The 16,124-nt window shown below is 48.0% G+C and overlaps 1 protein-coding gene across 1 annotated transcript in view; it reads right to left on the bottom strand.

Moving 5' to 3' along the window:
* Positions 1–7,649, bottom strand: part of HS3ST1 (heparan sulfate-glucosamine 3-sulfotransferase 1) — a 29,063-nt gene extending 21,414 nt beyond the window's left edge. The window contains exon 1 of the mRNA XM_006775821.2: positions 7,394–7,649. The gene's annotated coding sequence lies outside the window, so the exon portion shown is untranslated. The remainder of the gene's footprint in view (positions 1–7,393) is intronic.
* Between the last annotated feature and the right edge of the window lie 8,475 nt (positions 7,650–16,124).

Here is a 16,124-nt window from a genome sequence, read left to right on the forward strand (position 1 = left end):
TACTGCACGGTGTACCTAATCTGCAGGAATTCTAGGGGAAATTCAACAAGACACAAAATGCAGCCCAGAAAGTGCTGAAATGGAAGTTCCTGATGAATAAAAGGACAAAGGGAAGTGTTTTAAATCTAAATATGTCTCTCCGCTTATAGAAAATGTGGGCCACTCGGTCCTCCTGGGATCTCAGGAGCCTCCACCTTGAGCTGACCTCTTGAGGCAGGTGGAGAGTCCCGGCCCTGGGTCCGGGGTCTGCAGCCTTCGTTCTGAAGGTCTGAGAAAAGGCCTTCACTTCCAGACCTCAGTTTCCTTAAGCAGAACATGGAGAGGCTCCAAGCTTCTGTCTCCCTTGAAGGACTGAGTTGAGGAGGAAAAGGAGATGGATGGTGGGTATTATCACACTATATAAAAGTAAGGAATTGCTATTTTCATCCTTTTTATTCTTTTTCTCACTCTTCTTTCATTGGTTTCATTCTTTTCATAAGCAAAGTGCTTTTGCATGGCCAGAAACTACTCAGTGCAGGCTTGTGTGAATGGGCTGACTGCATTGAGAATCCCTGAAACAGACAAATGAGTCCTCAGGAAGGACTTGGGGACACCCCCAATTTTGACTCTGTTTCATCATCCTTCTTCAGCTTATCTTTCCATGCCACTCTCTTTCCTTAAACATTTCTTCCCTCTTTTAAAAAAATATTTTTATTATTTCAGGGAGGAAGGAAGAGAGAGAGAGAAACATCAGTGATGAGAGAGAATCATTGCTTGGCTGTCTCCTGCATGCCCCCTACTGGGGATCAAGCCTGCAACCCAGGCATGCACCATTGATTGGAATTGAACCAGGGATCTCGCAGGCTGACACTCTATCCACTGAGCCAAACCGGCTGGGGCTATTTCTTCCCTCTTGAAGCCTTCCCAAGTTCTCCCAGGCAGAAATGCATCCTCTTGTTTATTTTCTGAGCAACTAACTACTAGGAGCACAGACACAGTGTTCCAGAAGCTGTTGTCAGAAACAACACCCCGTCCACATCCTGCTCTCAGAGGGCACCTACTCTGAAGGGGGAGTGAGGGATAGCAGCCAGGGGACCCCATGAAGTAACAAGGTAAATACTATTGTACAAAGGCATGCCGAGGAAGAATGTGTTGCAATGAAAGAAAGCAGTGGTGACTGGAAGGGATGGGGTCTCGGGAAAGGTCTGCCCAAGGAAACAGGCAGAGGCCCAACCATTATGCACGGACCCCTCATAGGTAAAACTCGCAGCTCATCTGACTGCCACACTAGGCTGCAGGTCCCTCAAGAACAAGAGCTATGTTTTACCTCGTGCACAACCTCCCTGGCAACAACACTCAACAGCGACGCCCGGGGAAGAGCTGAGACAGGGTGTATCAGTTTCAAGGGCGTAAGTACCTTCCACACAGACAACACATTTTTTAAATACTTCATTTTCATGACGCAAAAAATGAAATTTCTTAATAAAAAAAGTCTTTGCCAGTAAAGAGATTAAAGCTTAAAAAATCTATCTTTGCTAATGATAGGGCGCTGACTTCAAGTTGAGGAGCACATACCTACACAGTTCCTGGTACTAATCGGGTGCTTAGTTAAGAACACGATGAAGCTCTGGCCACTGTGACTCAGTTGGTTGGAGCATCTGCCCAAACACCAAAAGTTAGTGGGCTGAATTCCCAGTCAGAGCATATATCCAAGTTGCAGGTTCAATCCCCGGTCAGGGCAGGTAGGGGAGGCAACCAATAGATGTTTCTCTCTCACATCAATGTCTCTCCCTCTCTCTCTTCCCAAACTTCCTCTCTTAAAATGTATTTTTTTAAGTTATAAAATATGCTGAATGTCAGAGTTCTGAAAGTCAAAATTCAATAGTAAAGACTTCCTTCCCATACTCCTCACTCACCTTAGTAATCTACTTGTTTGGGATCATGTATTAATGCTTTCCATGCTGGTCTATCATTTCCTAGAGAGCTTGCCCTATTGATTTTGTTCACTAATGTATTCTAGCACTTAATCCAGTGACTGGCACATGTGCTCAATAATCAATCTCATTGAAATTAAGAGTATAGTCAGTTATCACCAGTTTACCCACAATAGCAACTCCCAGAATATAATTAAAGGTCCAAACTCCCACACCTGAAAACCTTTCCTGTGGGACCATGAAACTTGACTTTGGTTATATCGACTCAGAGACTGAACTCTGCGATCCCTAGTTTTACCCCAACCCTCTGACCCTTCCTATGACCCCCCAGTGACTTACTGTTACCGGTGGCACATCACTATTTAACATGGGATAGATGTTACTTATCTATCTTGCTCGTATCTGTCCCTTCCGTGAGAAGATATGAACAAGGGCACCCCCTGTTTTACTCCTTAGGGTGTCCCCAGTGAGCAGAACATCACTGGTACATGGTTGCAACTCAATAAACACATGTTAATGGAATACATTTGATCCTTGTAACTACTCATTAGGGCAGGGTAAGGAAAACTGCACACATCTGTAAATGGGAAGGTTGCTCACGGAACACAGTCTACACTGCATGCCCAGCACAATGTTGCCTTGATAGTCTGGGTAACTGATTTCGCTAAGTCTCACATTGCAACCAATTTCTTCTCTAGCCCCCAAAACCGGAGGCTGCATATTGGGGGTCCTTGGGACAAATAGGAGGCCTACCTACATAGGTGTTTTGTTTGTCCCATTTGGTATTATTTTAAAATATTGAATTAGCTGCGGGTACTTGAAAGTCAGTAGGTTCTATGTAAAATTGTGAACTTACAGACTATCCTGAAAACACACACACACACACACACACACACACCAGATCTGGCAAAATGGGGCCTGAGGCCCCACTGGGATCCCCTGTGATGGATCAGAGCCATAGCACCCCCTGTCCCCAGGCCCAGGCCCAGGCTCAAGCCCAGGCCTGTTTCCAAGGTTATTACTTGCTGGGCCACTGAAATGCATTTGAGTTTGCGACCCCTGCTGGAAAGCAACCAGAAAACATGCAACACAGAGGAAAAAAACTAAAGAAAAAATGCCCAGTGGGATCTATTTCCTTTACATTCAGATTATTCCTTGGAAGAATAATGATCCCTTTCTCTAGAACGCTCATGGTTCCACATAACTATTGACAAATTATGGCCCCTAAGTATTATTCTAATGGCCCGAAAAAGCTAGGCGCTTATTCCCTGTGGGTAGAGGAAGCCAAGAATGCCTCACGCCAGAGGCAGGCCTGGAGATGAATCGTGAGAGGCTGGGCGTCCGCTCGTGACAGCTCAAGCTAACGCAGAGAGAAAGCAAGTTTACTTGGAGACCAATTACCTCCAGGGATTGATGAGAGGCTGCAGGGCCAGGCTTGGAAAATGAGAAGGATGAGGGAACCTAGGCACGAAGGAACATGCCAGGATCACGCCACAGACCTGCACCCCTGGGACACCCCGAGACACCCCAGGACACCTCTGCGGCTGCACATGCCACTTGATTCATGACCCACGGTGGTCAGTAAGCACCCCACTGCCCTGTGTCCTTTAGCTCATCCCTCAAGGCTCCAGTTCCTAGGTGGGATCACCCACGGCACCCTGGCTCAGGCCCTGATGATATGGACAAGGAGAAGGAGTCCACGGCCATTGGATAGTCTCTCCCGAGAGGAAGGCTGTGCCCCCTGAATAAGAGCTCTCCTTGGTTGCTGGGCACCTTCCAGGGTGCAAAAGTCCCCCTGGGTTCGGAGGACTCTCGGTGGTGGTGGAGGGAGAGGGAGAGGCAGCACAGGTGCGGAATGAGAACAGGCAGACCTGAACTTCAGTCTGGAACCCTTTGTACCTTCAGAATGTTCATTAACGTTTCTGATCTGCAGATTCTAAATCTTTAAAAATAGAAAGGATGCCATCTGCCTGTGCACAGCCCAGGGATGCCGTGAAGATGCAGTTCAAGCATCCGTTCGTGATTTCAGAAATACTTATCAGACATCGATTAGGTGCCCGATGCTTAGCTATGTCTTGGGGACCAACTCTGAACAAGGCTGAAAAGGCCATCGAGAGCCAGTACTTTATGCCGATGACAGATTTAGATAAGGGAGGCCCAGGTCATCTCCCCAAGCTGGGCATGTGTCACTTTCCTCCAATGGATACACTCATCTGCAACTTTCCTTCTTTTCTGATGAATCAGTAGCAGGCCCCTTCCTCCAAAAATATGTTATCTTAAGACATTCGAAGTGCATTAAGCTAAAAAGAAAAGGAAAAGGAGAAAACAAACCTCTAAAACATTTCACTCTGATCCTAAAACCAAGAAAGTAATGGCCTGAGAAGCCGTGGGGCCTAGTGCTGGTGGGTTTCAGGTAGAGCGCTCACAAGGAAATCCTGGCACCTTGTGTGAAATCCTCTCCATCTAGACTATGTAATCCACACAGACACAGGCAGACTACAGTGAGCACTGCAACAAACTGAATCAAGTTTGTAGTAAAGGCAAATAGCCCTGCGCATTTAGAATCAGCAAACGCTCTTCACATGCATAATCTCACTTTCTCATAATAGTCTGAGTTGCAGAGGAAGAATCCAAAGTTCTGAAGGAGGAAAAGCCATTTGCCAAGGATGTGGGGGAAACAAGTGGCCTCCAAATTCAGCTAGCACCCTGGCGTCCCCCCACTGGGAAAGGGCAACCATACTAGACAGCACTGGGCCATTATTGCGATTTGAAAGAAGATAGACTTACCCCAAAGTGATGAGGAACAACCCAGGTCTTCCCTAATACCAGCCGGAAAGTTATGGCTTCTACAAGAGCTGGAAAGTTCCTGCCCCTCCCACCAGCAGCTAGAAACCGGTAACTCCTCACTCCTCTAGGACTGTCTCTCAGGGAGGTTCCCTGGAGGAGAGGCACGGCCAGGAACCTGGTGCCTGGGCCATGACCCTGGATCCAGGCTCAGTTCCATCGGGACATCAACACATGTTACTGTCTTCCCTCCATCCCCCTCCAAACTCTAGCCTCAACAGAGAGAACATGACTCAGAACTCCAGGCTGGCATGTGCCAGTCTGGGTGAATGCCGTGGTCTGGGAAAAGCAGGGGCACTGATCGGGCAATTTCCCACCAGCCAGTCCATCTTCCTGGCCCCTTTCTAATCACCAGCACATTTTCATTCAAGACAAACACCCGCATTACGTTTTCTTTCAAGAGCTTGGGGGACTTTTCCAGCAAAAGAGTTTCTTCTTTTGGCAACAAAAGCACAAGCCCCAGCTAGACTGTGGAGCCCAAGCACAGGGTTCCCCGACACCTACACTGTGCAAAGCACTGCTTTACACACAGGACTGGAGGCTTCATACCAGGCACGCCCACGGAGCCTAGAGTCTGGGGGTTTCCTGCTCCCATCGCAAGCTCAAGGTACCACTTTCTCACCAGTTTTCCAAAACAGAAAGAAAATTTCCCACCTTAAAGTTACAGTGTCTTGCTCACCAGGCAGCCCAGAATAAATGCTCCAGAATCCTCAGGAAGGGACCCTCAGTCAAGCTACTGTCGTAATTCACTGCGCTTAGGGGTGCTTCCTCACAAAGTCCGCACCCTTGTCAAACTCCGCTGGCAGAGTTAGAGAGCCCTCTGACGCCAAGAGAGGAGGCTCCTTTCAAAGTTGCTCTCGCTCTGCCTGGCGCTGGGGGAAATCTTACATAACAGCGTGGTCCATTTCAAAGTGCTATTTCTGCTGTCCTAGGGGAGGAACGCATCTAAGCCCTGGAAATACAAAGCATAACGCAGAAGCGTCCCTCTCCTGGAATTTCACTAGGTCAGGCGGATGGTGATTGTTCCCAGTTGTTACTGAGAAAGCAGAAAGCAGAATCAGCATTCCCGACGCAGAAAGATGGGCTTTAGGAACGGGAGGCAGGAGTTGGGGTGTCTCCTCTCCTTTATTTTTTAAGATAGAATTCCTGAAATTAACCTTTGAGTGGAAGTTGGTCATTGGGTTTCAACAAATTAAGGTGAGATTTGGCTGCAAAGCAAGAACTCACGAGTCAGATCGAGAGGAGCCTGCGTGCGCGCTGGCTGCTGCCACAGAAGCCCTGGAGGCACCGCGACTGGGCGCAGGGGACGGGCTCCCCCGGCGGGCGAGCAGCGGGCGGCGCAGCGGAGCCAGCGGTACCCGGCTTCCCAGCGCTCCGGCGGCTGGAGGAGGAGCAGGTACACTATGCTCCTCCGTGATCCCTTGGCCGCTCCTGGCGGCTGTCCCCTGCAAGCCAGTGGACTGCTTCTGGGAGCGCAATTCAAAGTCAGTGGATTTGGACTCACCTCCCCAATCGCCCCCCTCCCCCTAAGCATCTTGGTGCAAGTACTGGATAAAAATAGCATGCGGATAAAGATGGGGGGAGGAGCGAGACTCGCGCAAGGCGAGGCAAGGATGCGAGTGGTCTTGCAAAGTAGGGGGCCCGAGGAGGAGGGTTGCGCCCCCTCTCCGGATAGAGGGGCTCGCGGGTTCAAGGAGGTGCCCGGCGAGTCCATAGGGGTTAGACATACAGCGCCAACCCAAACCGCGGCACCTAGCACACCCTGTGCCCGGCTGCTGATCCCGGCGCTTCCCCGTCCATCCCAGGCTCTCCCTTCTGTTCCCGGGCAGGTGGGGCCAGCAGGGGAGCAGCTCGCGGTCGGTCTCCAGGCTCCGGGGCGCACCTGGAGAAGTCAGCCTCCTCGAGGACGCCCATCCCTTGGAGCTGGGGCTCCGGCTCCCACCGCGGGTCGGCGCCCAGCCACCCCTCACCCTCATCCGCTGCCGCCACCCAAGTTGCTTGAAATAGAAACAGAGGCAGAAAGGGAAAAAAAGAGGGGGATGTAAAAAGTAACAGGAAAAATCAAGATAGTGTATAATGGCCATTTGGGGAAAGAGGCTACTTACTCTCAGGCCCGCAGCCTCAGTCTCCCCGCTCCCAAGCATCCCCGCCCCTCGGAGATGCCCCTTCTCGTTTCCACTCCAACCGGACAAGGTTTCCCCACCCCATGTGCTCCCTCGACCTAAGGACTTTTTGCTGACTGTATCCGCGCCCCAGTTCCCAGCTCGAGGGGTACGGGTCCGCGGCGCTGTCCTCTGGCGGCTTTCCCTGATGGTCCTAGGGAGCATCGGCTGCCAGGATGGAACCTCCCGCCCTGCGCTCTGCTAAGGCAAACACCATCCAATGCACGAATAGTCAGAAACCCGGAGACCTGCCAGCAAAGAATAAACTGTCCCTCCGGACTTGCAGAGCTGGGGGTGGGGGCCTCGGGGGGTAGGGCAGGAGGTGAGGAGGATGGGAAAATCCCGTCTCTCCTTCCTTGTCCCCCTACATTCACTACACTTGCTCCAGCTCTGACTCACCTTGAGCCCTGAGCTGGCACTAAGTCCCGGACTCCAGGTCGGAGCACCTGGCGCGCCCGGTGTCTCCCCACTCACCTGAGCTGCGCTGCGGTCCAGCAGGTCCGGCCCACGAAGTCGGCTCTCGGGCTGGGCCATGGGCAGTGCCGTCGAGCAGCGGTGGCCGGCGGAGCGAGGTTCAGGACACCCCGGGATAGGCAGGAGAGAAGGGGCGCGGGCACCCAGAGACACGGCTGGCTGTGGCGTCCTCTCGCTGTAGCCCGCGCGCCGGCGACTTTGCAGGCGGGAGGCTCGGAGCTGAGTCCCTCCGAGGGGAGGAGCAGGAGGAGGAGCAGGTCCATTCCAAGCATTGTGGATGGCAGAAAAGCAGCAGCTTGTGGTTTGATAGGTTAACTTCTCTGCCTTGTCTAGGAAGCCTGGGCATTTTTAGTGATGTTCTTGGACTGGTTTAGTAATGTGACCCTTAATGGCAAGTCAGCTCCTTTCTCTTCTAAACCCAGGTGTTTAAGCAGGTACAGGAGGCATTGGCCCCGCCCCCATGGAGCGAGGCTTATGGAGTTGCAGTCCCAGGGGGAGGGAACCAGCACGGCAGGGAGGGTGGGGCCGGTGGAGGGTGGCGTGACTGTGCCTTCGCTGCTAAACTGGCGTGTCGGGTTCACTCCCTCACCCTTCTGGGAAAGGGCAGGTCCGAACCCCGAGGCCACCTCTTCCCCACTCTCCAGTCCCGCTGGGTCCCCGGGACCAGCGCCCCTTCCTAATGGGTCTGCACCGCGTTTTCCCTGCCGTAGGCTCCGATTCTCCCTGCACCGCCTTGGAAGCAGAGGGAGACATCCTCTCCCGCTCACCGCGGGGCCTGGCTGGGACGCCCACCGCCAGGCTGCCTGAGCCAGGATCCTAGTGAGGAGCAGGCTCCCCAGCGCTCCTGTCGCCATTGAACACGCCCTCCCCCTCCTCTCCCTCCGGTTCGGCGTGGGTCGGTGGGTGAGGATCTTCTAGGAGAGCTCAGAGAATTCAGCTCTGCCTGGCTAGTGCGCGGAATAGAAGCCTCAGCTCTGACATTGAGTAGGGTCTCCCTGCCCCTCTCCCGTTCCTGTAAGTGGGAGTTTTCTATGAGAATGACTAGCATTCAGTAGTTCACCTGCACAGGGAAGATTTCCAGGAGCTAGGGGTTGGGATCTCCTTGGAGAAGCGGGGCTGCCTGCTTACCCGTTTACCCAACGCAAAGCAAGTCACTGCTCAGGCAGGTCATCAAACTTGTTTTTAAAAAATTCCAAAGAAAGATCAAAATACAACAGTATATTTTTTTAGATGAGATTCCATATCTGAAATAGTGGAAGATAAATAATTGGAAGAATTCAAATATGTCACTTGAGTTTTGAAAGTCTTTCATTAACTTTGCTTAGTTTAAAAAACACTCTCCCATCTAAGGCGTGGTTCCCATAGTGTTAGGTAGAAAGTTATCTGAGTAGCTGGGGTAGGGCCTGCCCTGGGGAGCTAGCAGCTATCAGATAACATCGCCTCTCTATGGGAGGCCCAGCACCCAGCAGACACAAGTTCAGAGGAAAATGACATGACCTCCATGAGACCTTACGAAGGCCCTGGACTAATTATAATAACATTTACATTGAGGTTTTGACACACACTCACACCTTGTGGGTTTTTCCATTTGCATTATGGGTAAGGACAGTGGGTTTTTCTGTATGCATTACCGATAAGGGCATGCCCCGAAGAAAGAGTTTCTGTCAATCATCCCTGAATGCAAATCAAAGTCTCCACCCAGAAAATACCTCATTTAAACCATGTAAGCAGGAGATCAGGGCCATTGACTCTCTCCACTGGCCCACCCCTTGCTTGGAATGCATCTCCCATAAATCCCACTTTGCTTTGCTTTCATTTGTTTGGCCTTCACATCTTTTCTGCATTGATGAGAAAAACGAAGGTCCTAGCTGGTAACCCCCATCAGTAATATCTTTTTGGCTCTGCGACTCAGACTGCACAAATTATAAATTCCCTGGCCACAAGGCTGGAGAAAGGGCTTCTTGTCCAGGATCAGGAGGGGGAAGGAGTAATTCTAGTTAAAAGGGGATAACTGCCCACAAGCGGAAAACTAAAGTAAAATATGAGTGCCGGGCAATGAACTGGCACCGACGATATGAGGCACATCTTCCCTCCAGTCTGTGCAAGCAGACACTCTCAGGTGACTGGGCCTGAGGGTCCTCGTGGAGGTATCGGAGGGTCTCCCTCGTGACCTGCCAGGGCCTCCAGAATACAACTATAATTAAACTTGACCCTTCAGGGAATGCATATAAGGTTCGGTCGTCCAGCACTCTGGGCCCTCACGGTTGTTTTAGACAGTCGATGAGAGAAACTGAGACCCGCCAGAGGATCGAGGATGAACATTAGGTTTCACGGCCCCTGGGCGCCTCCTCCAAAAGCAGCACACTCTGACCCACCACAATGATCCCCAAGAATTCTTCTCACAGTCATGACTTCCCCCACCCACATTCTCAGTGTGTAATCCTAGCACCCATGCGTGGCTACAATTTAATACACCTCACCTGCCCAACTGGGCTGCTTGGCCTACACTCTGCTTGCCTCTTTGCTATTATTGTATTCAAGGACATTGTTGCATTTGTCAGTAGGTTCAAAACTGGACAGGAACTTAGTTAGACAGGAATCACTTTTTAGGACGGAAAATAGAATCTCCTCCTTACCTATGATGTTGTAGGAAACATCACTGGCCTAACTCTTTAAATTGGTACCTGATAACTTGTGTCTTTTCAGGAAAGAATGGAGGATCTAATACTAAAGCTCTCCATCCGGCTACCTGGGAAACGGGACTCTTACTCTACCCTTACTAGACTGGCTGCCCTTTCAGAAAGCAAAGCAATGACCAGCATTTTCTGGCTGATAAAGCCAAAGCCAGAAGCATCTGTGAGGCCAAGGCCAAGACTTATTTTGAAAAATAAAATTTTAGGGGTTTTAATGTCTTTGGCTACTTCTTTGAGCCAGGCTAATGTTGACATGCCACATATACAATCCTATATAATAAAGAGGTAAAATGCAAATTAACTCTCACAAGATGGTTGCCTACGACCAGGCCAAAAGGGGGGTTAGTGAGGGACGACCAAACGATTGAATAGCAGGTTGCGTGGGGCGACCAGGCTGGTGGGGGGTGGGGAGCAGGCTGTGAGGGGCAACCAGGCCTGCAGGGGGGGCAGTTAGGGGCAACCAGGCAGACAGGCAGGTGAGCTATTAGGAGCCAAGTGGTCCAGGACTGTGAGAGTGATGTCTGACTGCTGGTTTAGGATCAAGCTTAAACCAGCAGTCAGACATCCCCTGAGGGGTCCCAGATTGGAGAGGGTGCAGGCTGGGCTGAGGGAGACCCCCCCATGCATAAATTTCATGCACTGGGCCTCTAGTCTATATAGTAAAATCCTAAGCGACCATTATGAGAGAACAACCAGAACGACTGTTCTCTATAATACGCACTGCCCACCAGGGGGCAGATGATCAATGCAGGAGCTGCCCCCTGGTGATCAGTGTGCTCCCACAGGGGGATCGCTGCTCAGCCAGAAGCCAGGCTCACAGCTGGGAGCACAGCAGCAGTAGCAGAAGCCTCTCCCACCTCTACAGCAGCACTAAGGAGCAGCGAGCAGGCAGGCGGTAAGGAGCATGGGGTCCAGAACTACGAATTTCGTGCACTGGGCCTCTAGTGTTATATAACACACACACACACACATATATATATATATACATACATGTATACATATGAATTTATATATATGTGTGTGTGTATATGTATGAAGTTTTTAAGGTCAACTTAAAGCCCCACTTTGAAAAGCCTTAGCATTTCAATTTACATTACTTTTAAAAGCAGTGCTTTTTCCCACATTCTATGAAGCTGTGTAAGACCATGTACGAGGTTGTGTGGGTCAAATGGTAGTCGAAGATAAGCCCTTGCCAATTACTGGTGTCCTTAAGCTCCCACCAGCAGCTAAGCCCAGTGCAGATCATGAGCTCTTCAAAATAAGGAGCTGCTTTGATGTCCTAAGTCGCTATGATTATTTTTTCCATGAGAGTTCAAAGTGCTTTTGTGCTCAGAGTCTGAATCTCACAGTTCATTTGCCAGATGCAAAGGGAGGCGGGCCATGTGATTTGTACTCAGGGAGTCAAAGGCAGGTTAATGAATCTGCTTCGTTCCCCACTGCAAGTCCCAAAGAGGAACTAGAACCCAGGTCTCAGCCCTAAGTCTCTGTGGGAAGCTTCACTTGCAAGAAGTTACTCTGAGCAGATCTGGCAAGTGACAAGAATTTGAGGACTGAACTTTGAGCTTCTCTCATTTTTTCATTTCAGCCAACATTCATTGATCAAGGATCAATGGTCTTATGGTTTGATAAACAAGACAATTTTAATTGGCTCTTTTGTTCTTATGTAGTTTTATGTCTCTGCCAAGACATTGGTCATTTTTCCTAAACACCTTCCCTTGACCTCTTCTGGGCATGAGTTAGATTTCGTGACAGGCATTTACATATCATCAAAACTCAGCTCTGTTATAACATGAACATTGTATTAAAAATGTCTGCTTATAAGTACCTGGTGCTAACCAATTGAAATAAAAGTGTCTGCTTAAAGATCTGTCTTCCCCACTAGATTAGAAGGGCTTTGAGTGTAGGCACCATAATTTAGTTATTGCTCCAAAATTTTGCATGATGTCTCAAACATAGTATACTCTCAAAAAAGGGGGCAAGCTTCTAAATGAACTTTCCTCCAGGAATCATGGCTTGTGGTTTAGGTCAGACATAGTGGTAGTCAACTGGAAAAGGGGCCGTCACTCCTCAGTGTTTGACTCAAGACCCTCTTCCTCAGTGTCATCAACTGGAAAATCAAAGGGTTTTAGTAGATGACCTCTAAGCTGCTTATATTCTAACACAGCAAAGTCTTTATGGAGCACCTAGTACATGGTCTACAGGATGCCAGGTACTATGGAAAGTGAAGACATCACCACTGCCCTAAGGGAGCAGACAATTGCATCTCAAGGGGAAGCAAGATTAACACCCACAACCTATCACTACCCAAACTCACTGACATCAGTTCAGTTGCAAATTGCATTCCACAGAAAACAAAGGCTGAAAGGGTAAATTGGAAACAAAGCCTCTGACTTAGGAGTTTGGTCAATCATCAGTCATTACACCAGCGGACAGGTATTCGAAGCTTTTGTGCCAGGCACTGTGCAAGATGGATTACATGGGTTGCACGTTTTGTCCTTGCATCGACCTTCTTAGAAGGTGTAGATTTCTTCATGTAGCAAAAATGGAACAGGGAAGTTTAAAGTCAGTGAGTGGGAGTAATTCCGGCACCATTGGAGGAGGCAATTTATCCAAGGTAGCTGCCCTTCCAGTGAAAACTAAACTCCCTGTTTAGTGCTCTCTGTAATTGAATGGCTTGCTTATGTTTCCTTTTTGGTTGTTGTCTTTTCCCCTAGGTATGTGGTGGAAGAGGGAGCCCAGGAGAAGGGGAGGTGAGAAGGGAGAGGGAAGCGCTTGCTCTTTGGGGAGATGTCCACGATCCACAGCCCCTCTGCCTGCCTGGACTCCATGTGATTTCATCTGTAACTCCTGTGTGTGGGGCTCGCCTGGAAAGCCTTTCCTCCCATAATGGCCGTTTGAATCTTTCAGGTTAATAGCATGAATATTGAGCAGTCCAGTGGGATTCTTTATAAACAGAGGAAATTGGGATCAGGTTAAAAATCCAATTTTAATAAACTTTCCAAGTCCTGATTTAGATGGTGCACTAATGGCTCTTCCTGCTGTATCACCCGAAAAGTCAAGTGGGTTTTTAAAAGGCCCGTGTTGTATGGGAAGCTTGATGGGTATTGTCGAATGGTAATTGTGCTTCCCTGTCTTCATAGAAGAGATTGTGTGTAAAACTGATGGGAGCAGCTATGAAATGCTGCTGTACATAGAATGGGTTGTATGGAGGGGAGGGCATTGGGTTTGAAAGATATTTTTCACTCCTTTGACCAAAACAAAGCATGATTACACTGTGTGAACATGGTATCCTCAAATAACTTCCCTAATTTTATGGTGCTGAGGTTTAGAATTCTTTCTATTTCTTTTGATTTGCTAATTCCTAGAGCACTGGGCTTGTGAGGGGGAAAAAAATGAGGGTCATATTCCCCAAACATGTGGTTTGTGAAGGATTGTGGTTCATCCCAACTCAGCTCACCCATCTCATGCCTCCTCCCACCAGCCCCGCCCTACTACCCCAAATTCACCTGTATGTCTTTGAAAAGAATCCAGCCCTTTACAATTAATAGATTGTTTGATGTTTTTCTGAAAATGGGATTTTTCTCCCCATTATGACACCAATGTACTCCTGGCACATTTGGTTGCTGGGTGGAATTATAACCTTTCTCCTTGTGGGACCTATCCTTCAACAAAATTGATAAGTTAACTAAAAATCACATATCATGACTGCATTGGTATAAAGATGAAATATTATTCTTATTTCTTTAAATATTTTCTGAGACCTAGAAGCTCATTTTCCTTCTGATTTCAAAAGGAATTAAAATATTTTGGAGAGCCCCTGAAAGTACCTTGGGCTCCTCTGACATCTGATGGAGAGGTCGGCCCTGCGTAGATGACTGCTTCACTGATTCAGGTGAGGTGTGTATGATAAATGCAATTTCATAGCCATGTCTCACAGTCTGTTTCTTGTGTTGGATAAACAACTCTAGACAACACATGGCTTTGATTCTGATCACGTGTCTGACTTTGCCCCAAATTACACAGATCGGTGCTGTAAGAGTTGCAATATTGCAGGCCCAAAGTGGCCTTGCTGAGCACGGGATGCCATTATGAGGAAACTGTGGCACACTCTTTGCTTCCAAGTTTGCTAGGAATAAAATGGACTGATGCTTTGATGAGCGGGTCTTGATGCTTTTGTCTTTTAGTCTTTATTGAAGAATACTGGAAAGTTCACACTCTTTGGAGAGAGAGAGAGAGAGAGAGAGAGAGAGAGAGAGAGAGAGAGATTTTTCTCTCTCCAGCCACAGCCCCATCAGTTCCATTGAAACACTTACGGGGTATGTCTTATATAGCAGCCCTGTGGTAGGTATATGGGCAAAGATTTATAAAAATAAATTGAATATATAAAATGATTTATTTTATTAATTTTAATAAAATGTAATCCCTTACCTGAAAGAGCTCACAGACATGCAAGAACAGAAAAATTACAATTCTGTCCAATAATCATTATGAACTCCTTGTCCTCTCTACACTAGGAGATCCAAGGAGCATTTGGAATGTGGTTCTCACACTCTCGTGTCTACCCTAAACTCTCAGCTTCAAGTGCATATGATTTTTCTAGCAGCTCTCTCCTCTTGGAGTCCCCACTAAAGTCTTCTGGGGTGTGGCCCTATCGTCCTTGAAAATCAACAGTATTCCCTTCCCCTTTCTAAGCCTTGGTTTCATTCCAGATTTAAAATAGAGCCAAAGCTCTGAGAACTCTCTCTTTCCCCATTTTTGATGCATTTGTCTTATGAAAGGGTTTACAATGACACCCATAGGAGCTACCTATATATAGTGTTTTTTCCTTTATGGTAGTAATACCTATTTCACAGAATGCCTTGAAGCTCAGACAACATAGCTCTTAAATGAAAAAAAATAGCATTTTATATTTAGAGTGATCAAGTTATTTATTGTAGCCCTAGCCGGTTTGGCTCAGTGGATAGAGCATCTACCTGTGCATGAAAAGGTCCTAGGTTTGATTCCTGGTCAGGGCACATGCCCGAGTTTCTGGCTCAATCCCCAGTAAGGGCCATGCAGGAGGCAGCCAATCAATGACTCTTTCTGATCATTGATGCTTCTGTCTCTCTCTTCCTCTCCCTTTCTCTCTGAAAGCAATAAAAATATATTAAAAATATTTATTGTAAATGTATGTAAAGATGGCTACAGTATTCTTCTGTTCTCAGTCCTCAGCGATGTGTGTGAAATCCAACTTTTCTTTGCACGGACCTGAAGTGCACCATTGTTCTGAATGGCATTATGAGTACACTGAATGTCCTCAGGCTTCCCGCTATTGATGGCATTTGGGTGTTTCCAACTTAGGACCTTCCCAAGTCATGCTTCTGTGAACACCCTGTGCATGTTTTTGGTGCACAGGTGCAGATGCTTACATTCGCTGTATACTTGAGGGTGGAATTGTTGCTTTGCAGGACTTGCAAATGCCTCATATGAGTGGTTAATGCCGAAGTGTTTTCAGAAGAGGTTAAACCAGTACACTCTCAACAGTAGCATGGGAGTTTCCATCTCTCTGCTTCTTCCCCAGAACTTGGAAGCATTTCCTGTTTTGTTTTAGGCACTCTGTTAAGTATGTAGCGTAAGTCATTTGGACTTTTGTGTGAATGAAGTGAAGCACATTTTCCTGTGTGTAAAGATTATTGGGTTATCCTCTTTCATGAAGTGCTTTATTTATGTATTTTGCCTATTTTTGTATTGAGTTGTTTATCTTTTTGTTATTGATTAATAGAAGACCTTGACATATTGGGGCAAGTTCCTGTGCCTCCATATCCTATATAATAAAGAGCTAATATGCTAATTAGACCAAACAGCAGAATGATCATCCGGACATCCTTCCAGATGATCGTCCCGATGACCTTTTGGACAAAGCAGGAACTGTGAGGCCCGGCCAAGGCAGCCGGGGCTGTGAGAGCCAAGACCCTTGCATGAATTTTGTGCATCTGGCCTGTAGTTCTTATATATAAAATGGGAAGAATAATAATGCCTATCCCACATAATGTTGTTAT

This window comes from Myotis davidii, unplaced genomic scaffold, assembly GCF_000327345.1.
Source record: "Myotis davidii unplaced genomic scaffold, ASM32734v1 scaffold204, whole genome shotgun sequence".
Lineage (NCBI taxonomy): Eukaryota > Metazoa > Chordata > Mammalia > Chiroptera > Vespertilionidae > Myotis > Myotis davidii.